At 50.0% G+C, this 14,817-nt stretch overlaps 1 long non-coding RNA gene across 2 annotated transcripts; it reads right to left on the bottom strand.

Moving 5' to 3' along the window:
• Positions 1-1,913: 1,913 nt before the first annotated feature.
• On the bottom strand, positions 1,914-4,834 carry LOC105467150 (uncharacterized). Of its 2 annotated transcripts, none has more exons than XR_011624222.1 (3): positions 4,237-4,834; positions 3,546-3,646; positions 1,914-2,776 (listed from the first exon to the last, which is right to left on the bottom strand). It is a non-coding gene; the product is annotated as an uncharacterized lncRNA (long non-coding RNA). The 2 variants fall into 2 exon arrangements; XR_978651.2 differs by having other exon boundaries at positions 3,546-4,319; positions 4,550-4,834.
• Between the last annotated feature and the right edge of the window lie 9,983 nt (positions 4,835-14,817).

The following is a 14,817-nucleotide window of genomic DNA, read 5'->3' as shown; positions in this document are numbered from 1 at the left end:
CACTGGATCCAATTTCTCTCACTGGGAATCAAGGCAGCATTGCAGGTAACAAACGTGTGAACAGACAAGCCAGCTTCCAAGTAGAATCCAGTTACATAAACCCCAGAGGGCATCTGGTCACCCATGTAGTTCTATCAGTGGGCAAATCCAAGCCCTCTGGAGAGGGACAAGTACTTGCCTAAGGACTGCAAGACTCCCAACCCAGCACCGTATCCAAGCACACACCAGACCACGTCCTCCCAGACTCCTGACCAGCAGTGCCCACCTTTTGCAGCTAGCAGGCAGAAGACAGGAGAAGATCCATCGCCAGCCACCCTTGAGCCATTCCTGGACCTCTCAAGGAAGCTCCACCTCTGAAGTAGTTCCTCCTTCCCATTGGCCCTTCAACTCCTCCCTCTAAGCTCGGGGGGGCTTTCTGTCACATGTTCAGGCTGCTCCTGGTGCCTTGACAAAAAGGTTTTCAAAATCAGAAGAATTTAATATTTCATCATTATATGCAAAACAAGGCAGTCAGAACAGCCCGGGGCCTGAGCAGCTGCAGGTAACTGAGGATGGGACAGATGGAGAGTTTCTGCACACATCCTGTCCCCTGCGGAGCTTCCTGGCCCCAAGTGAGCTTTATTTGTCCGTGAAGGTGAACGTACAGGCTGGCTATGGGGCCAAATGCTCCGACTGAAGCAGGAAGCAATCCGTCTGCAAACTCAGGCCGGCAAGGGGATAGTGGGGTGGTGCAGAGTGAGCAAACGCGCCTGCGCCCTAGAAGCTCAGGGGAGGCCACAGCAAGCCAGAGAATAAATGCCCTGCCTCATGTTCACTGTGGAAGGAGATTTCAAGCTTGTGAGTCCACAAGGCAGTTAGCATGAGAATATAAAGTCATCAGAGTTCCCCAAGGTGTGCATGTCAACTTTCATAGCTTTCTATGACAAAAGGGATCTGTGATTAAATAAGTTTGGGAAACACAGGATTAAAAAAAAGTTTAACAGGTTTCTTTAGAAGAAGGATTTCTGAAAGCTTTGGAATGCTGATGTTCACTGGGAATCTCTAAGAAGGAAGCACAGAATGGGACATTTTCCAGGATTATTCAGTTGGCCGTAGGCAGCATAAACAGAGCATCTTAGGAGACTCTACCCCCATAAGGCCTTCTGAAATGGAGTGAAATCATGTCCAAGGAAGTTCTGAGAAAGACACAAGTGCTCACAGGAGCCGAGTTTCTGTGGTTTTGGGTAACATGGCCTCCTCTTCCATGCAGCCTAAATTCCCCACCTGGAAATCTCCAATGAGTAAGGGAAGCACCATGCCCAAAGCTTGGAGTCCAAGCGGACATGTAGAGTGTGAATCCAGGCCTGCGTGGGAAGGAAGTCACCTGGAGTCCACAGGGTCTCCCAAGCACTGAAGACCCTGGCCCCCTGCTCAGTGTCCAACACCCCTGCCCTGCACTTCCAACCTCTTTTTTCCCCTGGTCACTAGTCCTTCTGCTCTGGTTACCAGCCCCTCTCCCGCTCCTCCAACCACTTTCCCATGTGTTCCTTACACAGCTATCCCTCAGATAAGGACACAAATCTTATTTGAAACAACAGAGAAATCTGTGCTACTGAAATGGGAGAGTTCCCTGATCCCCCTGGCAGGACATGCAACAGGGGTGTAGCTCACCTGTTCAGTCACTGCTGCTGCTCAAATCCCTTATGGGAGGGGAGCACACAGGCAGACAGGTGCAGGAGCCCAAGTGGGCGTGTGTTACAGTGTGCCCTTTCAGCCTTGCCGTCTGTGGAAGGCTTGACTGTCAACCAACTCAGTGGACCCTCTGCCTTTCTGCAAGGGCAGAGGACCAGTGTGACAGCTTCCTGTATCCCGAGCTCTGGTCCAGCATCCTGGAAAAATCAGGCCACACACGGACTTGAAGGATAAATGCAGGGGTTTTATTGAGTGGTGGAGGTGGCTCTCAGAGGGATGGATGGGGAGTCACAAGTTGGGGATGGAATGGGAAGATGATCTTCCCCTGGAGCCTGGCTGTCCAGCAGCCAAATCCCTCTCTGACCGCCCCCAACCAAACTCCCCTTGGTGTTCAGATGTTCCTCCTCTTCTTTCTCTGCCACGTCATTCCACCGTTCTGCCATCTGTCTGTCTGCTTGTCTCATATCCTTACCTACTCTGGAGCCTGCAGTTCAGGGCTCATATGGGGTACAGGATAGGGAGCATGGTGGGCCAAACGACAACTTTTTGGGGATGAAAATGGGCATGCCTGTTCCCATTTAGGGCCTTGGGTATCCAGGCTTGAGGGTGAGGCCTTTGCCAGGGAACCACCCTCTTCTACCCAGTGTTTCGGCCTCCTGTCTGTGTCACTACCAGATTCACCAAGTCAAAAAAGTGTTACAAAATCTTGGAGACGAACAATGCCCATCTTGGCTCCACTGAAGAGTAGACTGCATTGAGCCCAGGACTCCTCAGTCCCCTTCACACCCTTCCTCTTGTTAATGGAAAAACCAAACTCTGGTACTATATTTTAAAGAGATTTATTCTGAGCCAATATGAGTGACCATGGCCCGGGGAAACACAATCCCCAGAGGTCCTGACAAAGGGCACCCCAGGCAGTCATATTCCAGTTTGGTTGTATACATTTTAGGGGGGCAGGAGTTACAGGCAAAGACATAAATCAGTACATGGAAGGTAGACATTGGTTTGGCCTGAAAAGGCAGGACGTCTTGAAGCAGGGGCTTCCAGGTTTAGGTGGATTAACGTATTCTTTAACTTGCGGTTGGTTAAAGGAGTAAGGCTCTGTCTAAAATTGGGAGTCAGCAGAAAGGAATGTTTTAAATTAAGGTAAGGATACTATGTAGTAAGACTGATGGCCTGCCGGCTTGACTTGCAGTCCTTGCCTTGCATGGCCTTAGATCTTGTTTATAATTTGGCATCTTATTGCCACAAAGGGTCTGTTCCATCCGTCTTAGGATCTCTATTTTAGCATTAATGCTGGTCAGTTATGCCTAAACTCCAAAAGAAAGGGGGTATAACCAGGCGTGTCCAGCTTCCCTTCCTGTCATGGCCAAGCACTCAGATTTTCAGGTTTCTCTGGGGCCCTCTTGGCCAAGAGGCAGTCTGTTCAGTCAGTTGGGTGGGCTCAGGGTTTAATTTTTAATTTACAGTTTTCTCAGTTCTCCGTAGGAGTCCAACTCAACCTCCTCCTTCCCCAGGACTGGGATGCCTTATTTGCATCTTCCATCAACAAACACCCCTTGCTCCAAAGCCCCATCTCATACCCTGAGCAGTGCTTTGCTCCCCAAACATGCCCTGAGGTCAACCAGTGCCCTGCAGGGGACCCAGGCAACCCCCACCTTCAAGTTTCAAGACAGTCTACTCTAAAAACAGCCTCCTGGCCCCAGAGCACAGCCAAGAAAACCTGGATATGCCAAACCTCTTCCTCCCTCCCCGCCCCACACACACCATCGTGCAAGGACAACACTGGCCTGCAGCCTCTTCCTTCGCACAAGAATCAAACAACACCTACAGCTGAGCCAAAGCAAGTGCAACTTGGCTCATTCCAATCCTACCTGGCCCTCCGCTCATCCGTGAACACGGGCCCATCCCAGACCGTACTGCTCAGCGTACTTGCTTTTTCTCAAGTGATTTGCTCCTTCTGAGGTTTCTCCCCCTCAGGCCAAAAAGAAGTAAAAATAAAATTTTAAATCATATATTTTGAGTTTCCAGAAGATGGGTTCTGGAGGTTTGAAATGTTATAATCCTTGAAATGCAGCTACTTCAGCCACCTCGCTTCCCAGAGGAGCAAACTCAGGGTGAGCGGGATGAAGGAGCTGTGATTCTCAGAGGGGGGTCTATACAGGGAAGTTTTAAAAAATACCAGATTTTATCATTGTGGACAAATGAACTCTTCTCATAGATGTGGTTCCTAGACATGGTTTTATGTTAGCTAAGCTGTAAGACTAGATTTAGAGAAAAACAAACAAACAAACAAAAAGGCACCAAAAGGTATTTAAATAAGGGAGAGCTGGAACAGAAACAAGGGACGCCATGTACAGGTACTGGGCTCCCCCTTCTCTCCCAGTCAATCCTTGCGCACAGGGCTCTGACCCAGCCAACCTCATGATATCCTGCATTGGCCATACCCAGCCATAACAGAGAACATCCAGGGACAACCAAAAACTCAGGAAGCTTCTTTTCCCCCCTCAGTTCTGTGGGCTCCTACAGCCCTGTACTCCCCAAACCCATCACCCCCATGCTTACCAAGCAGCTGTCGGTTCTGTCTGCCTTTCCCACACTGAAGGCACAGACCTTAGTCATTGTATCCCCAGCCTCCTATGGTGGGCCTAGGACACATTAATTAATTTATTAATGGAGGTGGGGGAGGGAGAGAGAAAGGGAAGGAGAGAGAGGATAAGGAAGGGAGGAAAGGAGGGAGGGATGGAGGAAGGGAGGGAGAGAGAGGGGAAGGGAAGGAATTAGAGGGGAGGAGAGAGGGAGGAAGGTAGAGAGGAAAGGAGGTGGGGAGGAAGGGAAAGAGGGAGGGAAGGCAGGGAGAAAGAATCCAGCCAGCCACCCCTGACTGGTGAGACACCAGCTTCCCTGGGTTCCACGTGCCCCTCTTCTCCGGGGCACGTAAACTAATGTTCACAGGTCTTCTAACACTGGGATCTTCCTAGCACCCCATGGGCACCAGTCCCAGGGACAAAACCTAGCTGGGGAGCCAACACCGGGGGTGAGCCATCCCTGCAGACCTTTCTGGTCTGGCACTCTGAAAATGGCCCACTGTGACCAGTACCCATTCAAGCTAGTTTCAGCAGAAAAGAACTTATGAGGTCACTAAAGCATCCCATGGTGCCCAGAGCTGGGACCCAGGAAAATTCTAGAACTGAAGATGGGTTAAGCCACAGACACTTCTTCTCATTTTCATACCTCCAAGCTCCTCACAGGTGAGCCACTCTGCCCTTCCAGAAGCCCACCTGTCTGCAGCTCCACACTAGGTACAGGGCTCTGAGGCAGGCCCTGGGAGCCCACTCAGATTCAGAGACACGGGGTACCTGTGGCTGGCAGGCACAACCCTCCTACCCTGCCCCCAGCAGGAGGTGGTTGTATGCTATCTGCAAATTCTTACCCATCTCATCTCTCTCCCAGGCTGCGGCTGGTAACACCTCCCTCTCCTGGCCCAGCTTGCCTAGCTGCCCTCACCTTGACAACCACAGAAAAGCCAAAGACTAGACACACGTGCACCACACTATTTACCTCCTGCCTGTGTGTGCTAGGATAACCCCACATAAAACATAACAAGGCCACAACAGAGATGCGACACGTGCCACGTACCAGCTCCCCGCACTGCTCAAGGAGGAAAGGCACCTGGTGATATTCTGCAGTTCATCCCCCGCAGCACCTGAGCACCCTTCTCTCTCAGCATACATCCCTGCCTGCTGGGGGAAAGCCAGGGACCTGCATGAAACATCGGCACGCGGCGTCCCAGCCTGTGCAGTCGGCATGGACGACAGGAGTTCAGGGGAAAGTGCAGGGCCTGTAGACCATGTGGGCTTCAGGAATTCAGAGAGCTATCAGAGTCCAGGATGAGTTAGGGAAAGGAGTTTACAAAACAGCCTTATTTTGGAAAGGTTGGTGCTGAGAAGCGGTCCTTCCAAATGTTGGAGGCAGTCAAAGCAAGGGCAAAGAGATGCAGATGGGACAGAGACAGTACCCAGGGAGGGGACAGGGAGGAACCACCTTCCTGGCCAAGGCTGGTGAGGCACAATCTTGCACCAAGGTTTAGGGCAGGGGTATCCAATCTTTTGGCTTCCCTAGGCTACGTTGGAAGAAGAAAAATTGTCTTGGGCCACATATAAAATACACTAACACTAACGATAGCTGATGAGCTTTAAAAAAGCTCGGTGCCTAAACATCATAATGTTTTGAGAAAGTTTACGCATTTGTGTTGGGCTACATTCAAAATCATCCTGGGCCACAGGTTGGACAAGCTTCGTTTAAGGGAAACAGGGACCAACTGCTTCCTCCTCCCACTGACTTGTAAGCTGGCATTTTCTCCTTCCCCTCCCCCCACAAATGACCACCTTTCTCAAAATAACTACTTTGCAGCCCTTTCTTGAGGGGCTTTTAATGACTTTTGAAATAAGCCCGGAGCTACAAATGCTGCCTGGCCAATTTACTAGAACGCTTCACCTCCCCAGACATTTTTTCTAAAATGACTTTCCTTCTTCCACCACAAATAGAGCCTTTGGAGCAAGGGGCCTTTTAGTCAACAATTATAAGAAGTTTTAAAAGTCACTTTTAAAAGGCTGTCATGGCAAAGCTGCTCAGCTATTTCTCTATTCCTGAGGGACTGCCTGGTGGTGGCAGGAAGCAGGCACCGGCGGGAGGTAGGGAGGTGGGGAGCAGCCTTCATCCATCACGCTGCCGCGACAGGCCCTGGCACCTGGGGGTCCTTGAAGTGCACATCTGCAGCCCGGCAGCACTGGCATGATTTATCGCAGGCAGGTTGTCGCCTTCACCTGCTCGGGTTTCTCCGTTTTCTGGCTGCTTCTCCTCTCACCGACCTCCACATATTTCTGTTCCTTGGGCCCGAGGCCTGGTCCATCCTGATCCCACACACAGGTGCCCACCGCTGCGACTTTCCTCACTGTCTCTAAACCAACAGCTTCCATGCCTGTGTCTCCAGCCCAGACCCAGAGACCAACTGCTTTCCAAGCATCTCCTCAAACTCAATGTTGAAGAACACATGTGCTTATTTCCTCCCAATCAGCTTCTTCCCAGCCTTCCGTACCTCAGCCAGTGGCACTACCATCTCCCCAGGCCACAGGCCTTGCCATCACCCTTCATTCCTCTCTCTCTCCACACCATGTCCCAAACCAGTTCCATCCATGAGACCAGTTCGCTTCACCTCCTAACCACGTCCTGAATGTGACGCTCTACACCACCTCCGCTGCTTCAGCCTCCTGTAGCAGCCACCATCTCTCACCTGCACAACAGCCTAGCCTCCTTTCTGTCTGCCTCATGCAGCAGCTAGGGAGGCCATCCTGCAGCAAGCATAACCACCGCGGTGTGCTCGCCCCACTGCCAGCCAGGGCCTTGACGCGAGTTCAGCCCAGGTGCCGTTAGGAGAACCCCTTCCTCCTCTCCAGGTTATCTGGGGCTGGAGAGACAAGAGGAGGCATGGGGGAGCCAGACAGTACCCATTTCTCTGATCTCCCCTGAGGGCTCCAGTGGGACAGAAGCAAGTTCCCACTCCCAGGCGAGCTGGAGATGGCAAGTGGAGACCCTCAGTCGCTGCTCCTTCCAGCCAGCAGCCCTGTGCTCCCTGGTCAGAGCCTGGACATGCAAACACACCTCCCACTCCCCACCCCTTTCACCTCATCAAAATCCGAAATCCAGCCCATCCTTCCTCTCTCAGCTTACTGTGCCCTTCTCAAGGGAGCCTCCTGCCCCATGGACCAAGTCAGTCCTGAGCTGTCTGAACACCTGTGCCTCTCCTTCAGAGCCCACTGCTGCTAAGTAATATGTTAACCAACTGGATAATGTCTTTGTGTTGAACACCTGACTTCCCTGATGGTCTTTAGCGTTTGTTCTCTGCCTAGAGGTACCATCATCCCAGCCCAAGCCTCTTCCTGTTCTGTTTATTTCTGAAAATAGATTGCTGTACCTGCAACTTTTATTCCTTTGGGGAACCATCCCTTCTGCTCTCCTTGTGGTCCTGTGGGACTACCAGTCACTGTTTCCCTCCTCTAGCCCCAGACTCTCGCCACGGAGGTGGGCGGCTGTGCCCAGCTGAAACAACTACAGTGCCACATCTCACCAAACACAGTAACTGGTATAGGCGTACACAACTTAGCAAGGCTTCTCATTTCCAGGTGCAGATACATAGGTGTGGAGAGGAGGCTTGCTTTCCACTGACTGCCAGGCTGAGGCCATGTAAGCCCGGAGCTGCTAGCAGCCATTTTCCCTGACTACATGAAGGAAGCTCACCTGCAGTAGGGGGAGAATTAGACTCACACAGAACAAACAATCAGGGCAGAACCAAGAGAAGGGGGAGAAAGACTATCATTTGTTCTGCTGGATCTGACCTTACCTGAAAGCAGGCACCCCTGAATGTCTCACTTTGTGAGTCAAACAAACTTTTCAGCTTGAGAGGTTTGCCTGTTGTGTACAATCAAGAGTACTGATGAATATAGCTTTCTTCCTGAGACACTCCCCAGTTTCACCCACATACCCGAACAAACTCACCTCCTCCAACTCCAAGCCAAGTGTCTAAGATGTCTGAGATCATAGTCTGCATGTAAGAGCTGGCTAGGCGACAGAAAGGTAGAAGGGAAATCACAGTTGGGCCCCGCCTCTATACTTCAACCCAACTCCCAGGGATACACCTCCCAGTACAGGCTTTTGTTTCCCCACCTTAGGAAGCTTGGAATACAAGAGCCATAATTGTCATCTCCCCAAGTCCAAGAGCACCTCCTGGAGTCCCAGACCGTCCCTCCTTCTAAATGGGAAAAAATCCCTGGAAACCCACTATCCACCCCACCCTAGGTGGCAGAAACATGGGGGCAGAAACGTGGTCTTTCTGGGTGGAGTAAGGATGCCCCTCTGAGTTGTACTCCCACCCACTCTTTGTTTCTTCAATAATTGTGTGTTTAGTCCTTACTTTGTGCCAGGCACTGTGCTAGGCACTGGGGCTACAAAGACCCTCATGCCAAACTGTCTGTTGTCTACCTGGTATCAGTAGGCCTCTTTCTACACCCTCTTCCACATCCCAGGAGTCCCGTATCAGCAGGGTTCCAATTAGAGTATACCAGTGAGAGGCACTCCTGTGAGATTTGGAGGGCAGAAGAGAAAGATAAGCCCTGACTTTCAGGTGGAAGCTATGAGCCAATGAGTTGAGGCTCCACCAACGGCCTCCAGGTTTCCTCTGAGAATCTCCTGCTTCAAGGCTGGAGGCAGTTGAAATCCTCAGCTAGCTTCCCATAAGATGCTTACATTTCCAAATCCTGAATGTAGCCTTTCTGAATTTTGCTTAACCCCACCCCATCTCCAACAATTGGATAAGCCTCTAAATCCCTATATTCAATCCCTTTCTGCTCAAAATGCCTGGAAAGGTTCCTGTTCTCCATGCCCTAAAGGACCTTGGCCTCATCCTGGATAAACACAACAAGACAAACTCTCCCCACAGTGGCCCAGAAGAAAAGTTGGGTCTCTCCTGGCACTTTGGAGAAAAGCCTTGCCTGGTCACATTGTCCTCAGGGCCTACCAGGATACCGCACCGCTGATACAGTGCAGTGCCCACTACACCATAGCAAGTCAGCACAGCCAATGACTGTATGGTCATTGAAAACTTGGCAAAGCCTTATAGGATCACACCAGGCAAGGATAAGTGAACTTAGCCTAGTGGGTATACTATGACTGAAAACACACACACACACACACGGAGTAAAACTGTATCTCTGACCCCTAAACATTGAAAGGGCAGGATAGAACAAGCCATGAAATAGTCTGACTCCTTGTTGACTGATCTGCATGATACCCAGAAAGGGGTGCAAGGAAGTCATTTATGCCAGACCCAGTCACCCACTGTCACCAGTATGGAACCCTCCTTGGCTGGGGCTTTGACTCTCTTCCTGACTCTCAGAACTGCACATGTGGGGACCCTCTTCACAGCCCCTCAGGCAGCCTTCTCCTAACGCCACCTCTGTCTTAGCCCCAACCCCACTGCCTCCTTGGTTTCTTAATTCCCTCTGCTTGCCCCTCCCAGAATCCCTCTCTTGGCCTCCTCAGTCTTCAGACTCAGTACTCCTTCATCCACTTCACCCACCTCCCCTCATTTCCCAGCCCATTTCCCCATCGAGCTTGACAGCCAGGCCCCTAGGGAGGCAATGAAGGTCCCACATTCAAAAATACACCAGACAATCATGCCCCTGCTCTGCCAGGGAGTCCACCCTAGGCATAACCGCATGCGCTATTACGCAGAAAGGGCCTCCGCCTCCACTCCCTCCTTGAGCTGCATCACTCAAGAGTCCCTTGAGCTCTCCCAACTTGGCGTATGCCCCGCAAGGAAGGTGTGTGCCATGCTCCAGCCTCAGAGGGTAGAGAAGAGGGAGCAAAAAACCCAAGCTCCCAAATGTGCGTATGAAAAGAAATGCGCAGCAATGTGACTATCGCATCCAGAGTGCTGAGATGATGGGGTTGTTTCCTAAGATTCCCTGTTATACATGATCCTTTCAGTAAAAAGAAGAGAAACAAATAGAAAGAGATCACATGATCACTTAAATCTTCCTGAAGGTTTGTATGAGTGCAAAATTAGCCCAGGCAGCACTGTGGGAGAAGAATTTTTCCACACTCTCCTCTCCCAGATAGATGTTCCACCTCCAGGATGTCCTGTGCCCTGCTCTGCTCAGTTCTCCCAACAGGCCTGAGACTTCCACGATACTATTACTTGAGCGCCATTTTGCGTTTGACCTGTTTGGAGACTGTGGGTGCAGCCCCTCACCAGCCCTCAGTTCCCTGCCAGACTTCTCAGCTCTGGGTCACTGCTCTGAATCTCAGTGTCATCAACTCTATGTGGCAGAATGTGCAAACTGAGTTCACATCACAGTCAGGCTGGGGCCAGACCCCCAAACCCCAATCAGAAGGTTCCAGTTCACCAAGTTGCCTGCATCCCCATGTGTGGGACACCGCCTAATGAAATTTGCTGGAATCACCCCATCCAATATTGCTAACTTTTCTTTTATTTCCTATTCTGAAAATCTGTCAAACTCATCATCTCTGGCCCGCAAAACAAATTTATTTTTTGAGTCACGTAGGAAAAAATTGAAGTTGAAATGCTGTGAGGGTAGAGGCTTTTGTCTTGGTGTCAGGCATCTGTGAAATCTAATGGAGTCGTTCTCTGACAACATTATCTGTGTTTGGTTAATTTGGTGGAGTAGACAACGTCCTCCATTGAACAGAAAGAATAGAATGCACAGTCCTAGAAAAGCAGAGAGTTGGCCCATCGTAGATAATTTCCTTCTACTATTCATCCTGCAGATAGGCACTCAATTACAGAGGTGCTCATAGGTACACTTCCATTCATTCTTTTATCACCTTGCAAATGAAATAGTCATTTTTTAAATAGCATGAGCAGAGATGCATGTCACTAAACAAAAGGGCAGGCTTCCTTATCACAGTATATTTTGTCCTGATTATTTGTTCTTCTATCTCACAGAAAGCTCTGCATCTAATTCAGAGGTTTGGCCACCTCTTGCCAACTTTTTCTTATTAATGCAGCCCAAACTGGGTTGCTGATGCACAGTAACAGGAGTAAACCCTTCCTGAGTTCGACGTTCAGGGGCCTTGGCCCAGGGCTAAGCGGATAGAGGATAGGAAGTGCCCCTGCCCCTGAGAATCCACTGAGTGCTGCTGGGTGGTTACTGGTACCAATTGCTGGTATTAGCTTCTGGTACCAATTATGCTGCCCCATAACTGCTTATTTTCTGAAGCGGTACTTGGAGCAACCTGGATGGGGACACCCTGCTGTGCATAAATGGGAAGACAAGTACCCCAGACGATCCTCCAGGCAGATGCCACCTAAGGGAGCCCAGTCTTTGCAGAGCCCACTGAGTCAGGGCGATGCCCACAATCATGACTGAAAGGACTTTTGAGGATGCTCCAGGGAACATTTCAGGTGTGGGCTGTCAATCACACCCACACTCTATGAATATGCATAAGTTTGATGGATATTCATAAGTATCCCAGCAACCTCAAAGTTCCTCCTTACAACAATAGCACAATTCCTTTTGTTGTTAAACAGCCTCTTCACATTAAGTGGTCTGCTGGGTCAGAAGAGGAGACTGGGAAGGAAATATACATCTCTCCTCTCTGTTCCTCAGTCTCCCAGCCAGCCAGGGCTAATATTTACTTACTGTAGCTAAAATGCTTCGTGCCTCAAGGGCAAGTGGCTGCTTTCCAGATGCAAACGTGACCCCTTGAGTGCTGCTCACCTCACCCAGCTCTATATAGGGAGACTGTGTTCAAACTGTATTTCTGTAAATAGAATTCTACTTCAGAGAGTTTTTCCTTAAAACATTCTTTTATGATCAGCTTAGATGGGGTCAAGGGGGCTCCTCACACTTTAAATGGAGGACAAATGGCATAATTAAAAAGGATGTTCTCCAAACAGATGTTTAACAGCACAGGAGGGCACTCACATTTCAGGAAGCCTGTCATGCTGCTCTTCTCCCTTGGAATTCTGTTCCCTCTCTTTCCACCAGCTGAATTGTGCCTCTGATAGTCAGTGAGGATGCTCTGTAACCAGCAGAGCTGTAGGTATGTGGGCCGTTGAGGCAACACCCTGGAAACCAAGAGGTCTTTGGTAAACAGGATAGGGCAGGGAGAACGACAGGTTACCTCTTGAAGCTGAGATGGCCAGAGGGTCATGTCCTCTCACCGCAAAATCCAAATGGAACTAAGGGAGACCCAAGTCACACATCTAGACAGCTTACCTTATGAGTGAATCTGGTCCCTGATGGTAGAGACAGTGTCTTCTCCTCATGCTTAGGATGGTTCCTTCTGGGAGAACCTCCTTGATTTCCAGCCTGAGTCCTCCCTGCCCTAGCCTTCCTGCGCTCAGCTTCCCAGGCACTCGGACACTGCCTTCTGCTGCCTTGGATGTTTTTCTACCTCTGTCTCTACCCACCAGGCACTACGAACTCCTTGAAAAAGGAGGAGTTCGTCTGCACAACCTGAAATAAATCCTTGTTAGATTACACACAGAACTTCATGTTTCTAAGGCATGAAATATGAAATCCTCAACTGAGGCTTTATTTTGTAATATAGTCAAATATTTTATTTTTCCCCAGAATTTAAACTTCTATTAAAGTTGTCACTCCAAACTAGAATGCATCTTTTAAGACATAGTACATCTCTAACAGAACACAACATGTGGCTTTTCTAAGTAGCCAGGGTGCTGAGAGTTCGTGGAGCCCTCGGGGCTAGACCCTGGGAGGACAGACAGAGGAGGGGAGCGTCCCGGGACAGAGCAGGCTCAAAAGAATGAAGCCATGTTGTTCAATCTGGGGAACATCTGGTGAAGCTCAATCTCCAGTCCTGATAGTCCAAGTCAATTAACTGCTACCAGATATGACTCTCGTCATCTTGTCCTCCAACCCACCCACACTTGAGGGCTAGTGTGAAGCAGGAACCAAGGAGAATACCTGCAGCTGGAAGTCCAGATGTTAAGGGACTTCAGTGTGAACTTCGCAGTATTAAAAATAAAATCAAAAAATTAAAGAGAAAAGTTAAGTATGCTGTCTTGGCTTGTTTCCTTCCGGATGACTTTGAAACCCTGATAGTGAAACTGAGCCTTCTGAAACGTTTTCCCTCGCATCTCCCCCAAAGTCAGCGAAAGAGGACATCCAGGAACAAGCCAGCTGGAATTGTACTCAGCTGCCCCTCCATGCCTCTGTGCTGGAGGAGAAGATGGAAAAACCCAGAGCCAACCTGACAACCCAAACACCACAAGGGGCAAACGTACCCTTCACTCACTCCCCGCCCCTCCCCCCACCCCTCCCCCACCCCTGCACACAAACGAAACACAACTGAACCTGGAAAACAGAACAGAAAAAGGAATTCAGTGAACCACCAAGACTGTTTGGTCCACAGGACGTGTGGTCACTAGCAGCTCAATCTGCTCACTTCAAGGGCAGTTCTTTTGGACAGGTTGTGTGAACTTGAGTATAAGGGCCACAGACGAGAGGGCTGTTTCCTAGTGGTAGGTATAATAAGATTACCTCAGGCCAGGTGCGGTGGTTCATGCCTGTAAACCTAGCACCTTGGGAGGCCAAGGTGGGCACATCACTTGAGGTCAGGAGTTCGAGACCAGCCTGGCCAACATGGTGAAACCCCATCTCTACTAAAAATACAAAAAATTATCCAGGCATGGTGACGCACACCTATAATCCCAGCTACTCAGGAGGCTGAGGCAGGAGAATTGCTTGAACCCAGGAAGTGGAGGTTGCAGTGAGCAGAGATTACACCACTGCACTCCAGCCTGGGTGACAGAGGAAGCCATGTCTCCAAAAAAAAAAAAAGACTTCAGAGGGTAACATAGATGCTGAAGGTGGTGTGGCCAACAGAGGAGTGCAGGAGTATCTCGTGCTATCCCCAAAGCGTTCAGTCTGGTGTGTCCTGGCATCCCCTCCTGGGCCTGCACCCTACTTTCAGTAGAATTGGTCTCAATGAACAAGATCTGGTTTCAAAAGCTCCAAGAAATAAAGTCTCCCCCAAGTCAGGATAGCACCAAAAATGGAAAAAATAAAAAATAAAACAAAAAGAAAAAAAGAATGTTGTGTAGAAATAAATCCCAAACTACCATGTGCCAGATGAGACCAGTTCGCAGAGACAGAAGGAAGGAGTAGGGACCAGTGTGAGGACTATACCCGAAGAAGCCAATGCCACGCATCCCACAGCTGTCAGTGGCTGCACGGAAAATGGAAGTTACGACTTCTGCCTCTGTGTGAGGTCTTCCCAGCCTGATAGTCCAGATCGGGAGGACATCACTGCCTTCCAACTAGTCCAGAGGCATTAATCGAGCACCTGCTATTTTCCAGGCCTGGTGCGGGGGTCTGGGAATAATATCAAGACTCACAAAAACAGACCGAGGCTGCCCTCAAGGCATTCTGGCTCAGCGGGGGATACATTCAATACACAATTACACGAAGAGGAGCAATGCACTGATAGGCGGGACAGGTGCTTCAAGGCTGTAAGGCTCTTTCAAAGGGTACCACATGTGCCACAGACTCAGCTCATTCTTGAGAGCAGGGAGAGCCTGGGAATGACACCTAAGGACCT

Source organism: Macaca nemestrina, chromosome 6, assembly GCF_043159975.1.
Source record: "Macaca nemestrina isolate mMacNem1 chromosome 6, mMacNem.hap1, whole genome shotgun sequence".
Lineage (NCBI taxonomy): Eukaryota > Metazoa > Chordata > Mammalia > Primates > Cercopithecidae > Macaca > Macaca nemestrina.
This window is presented reverse-complemented; position numbering and strand designations above follow the sequence as displayed.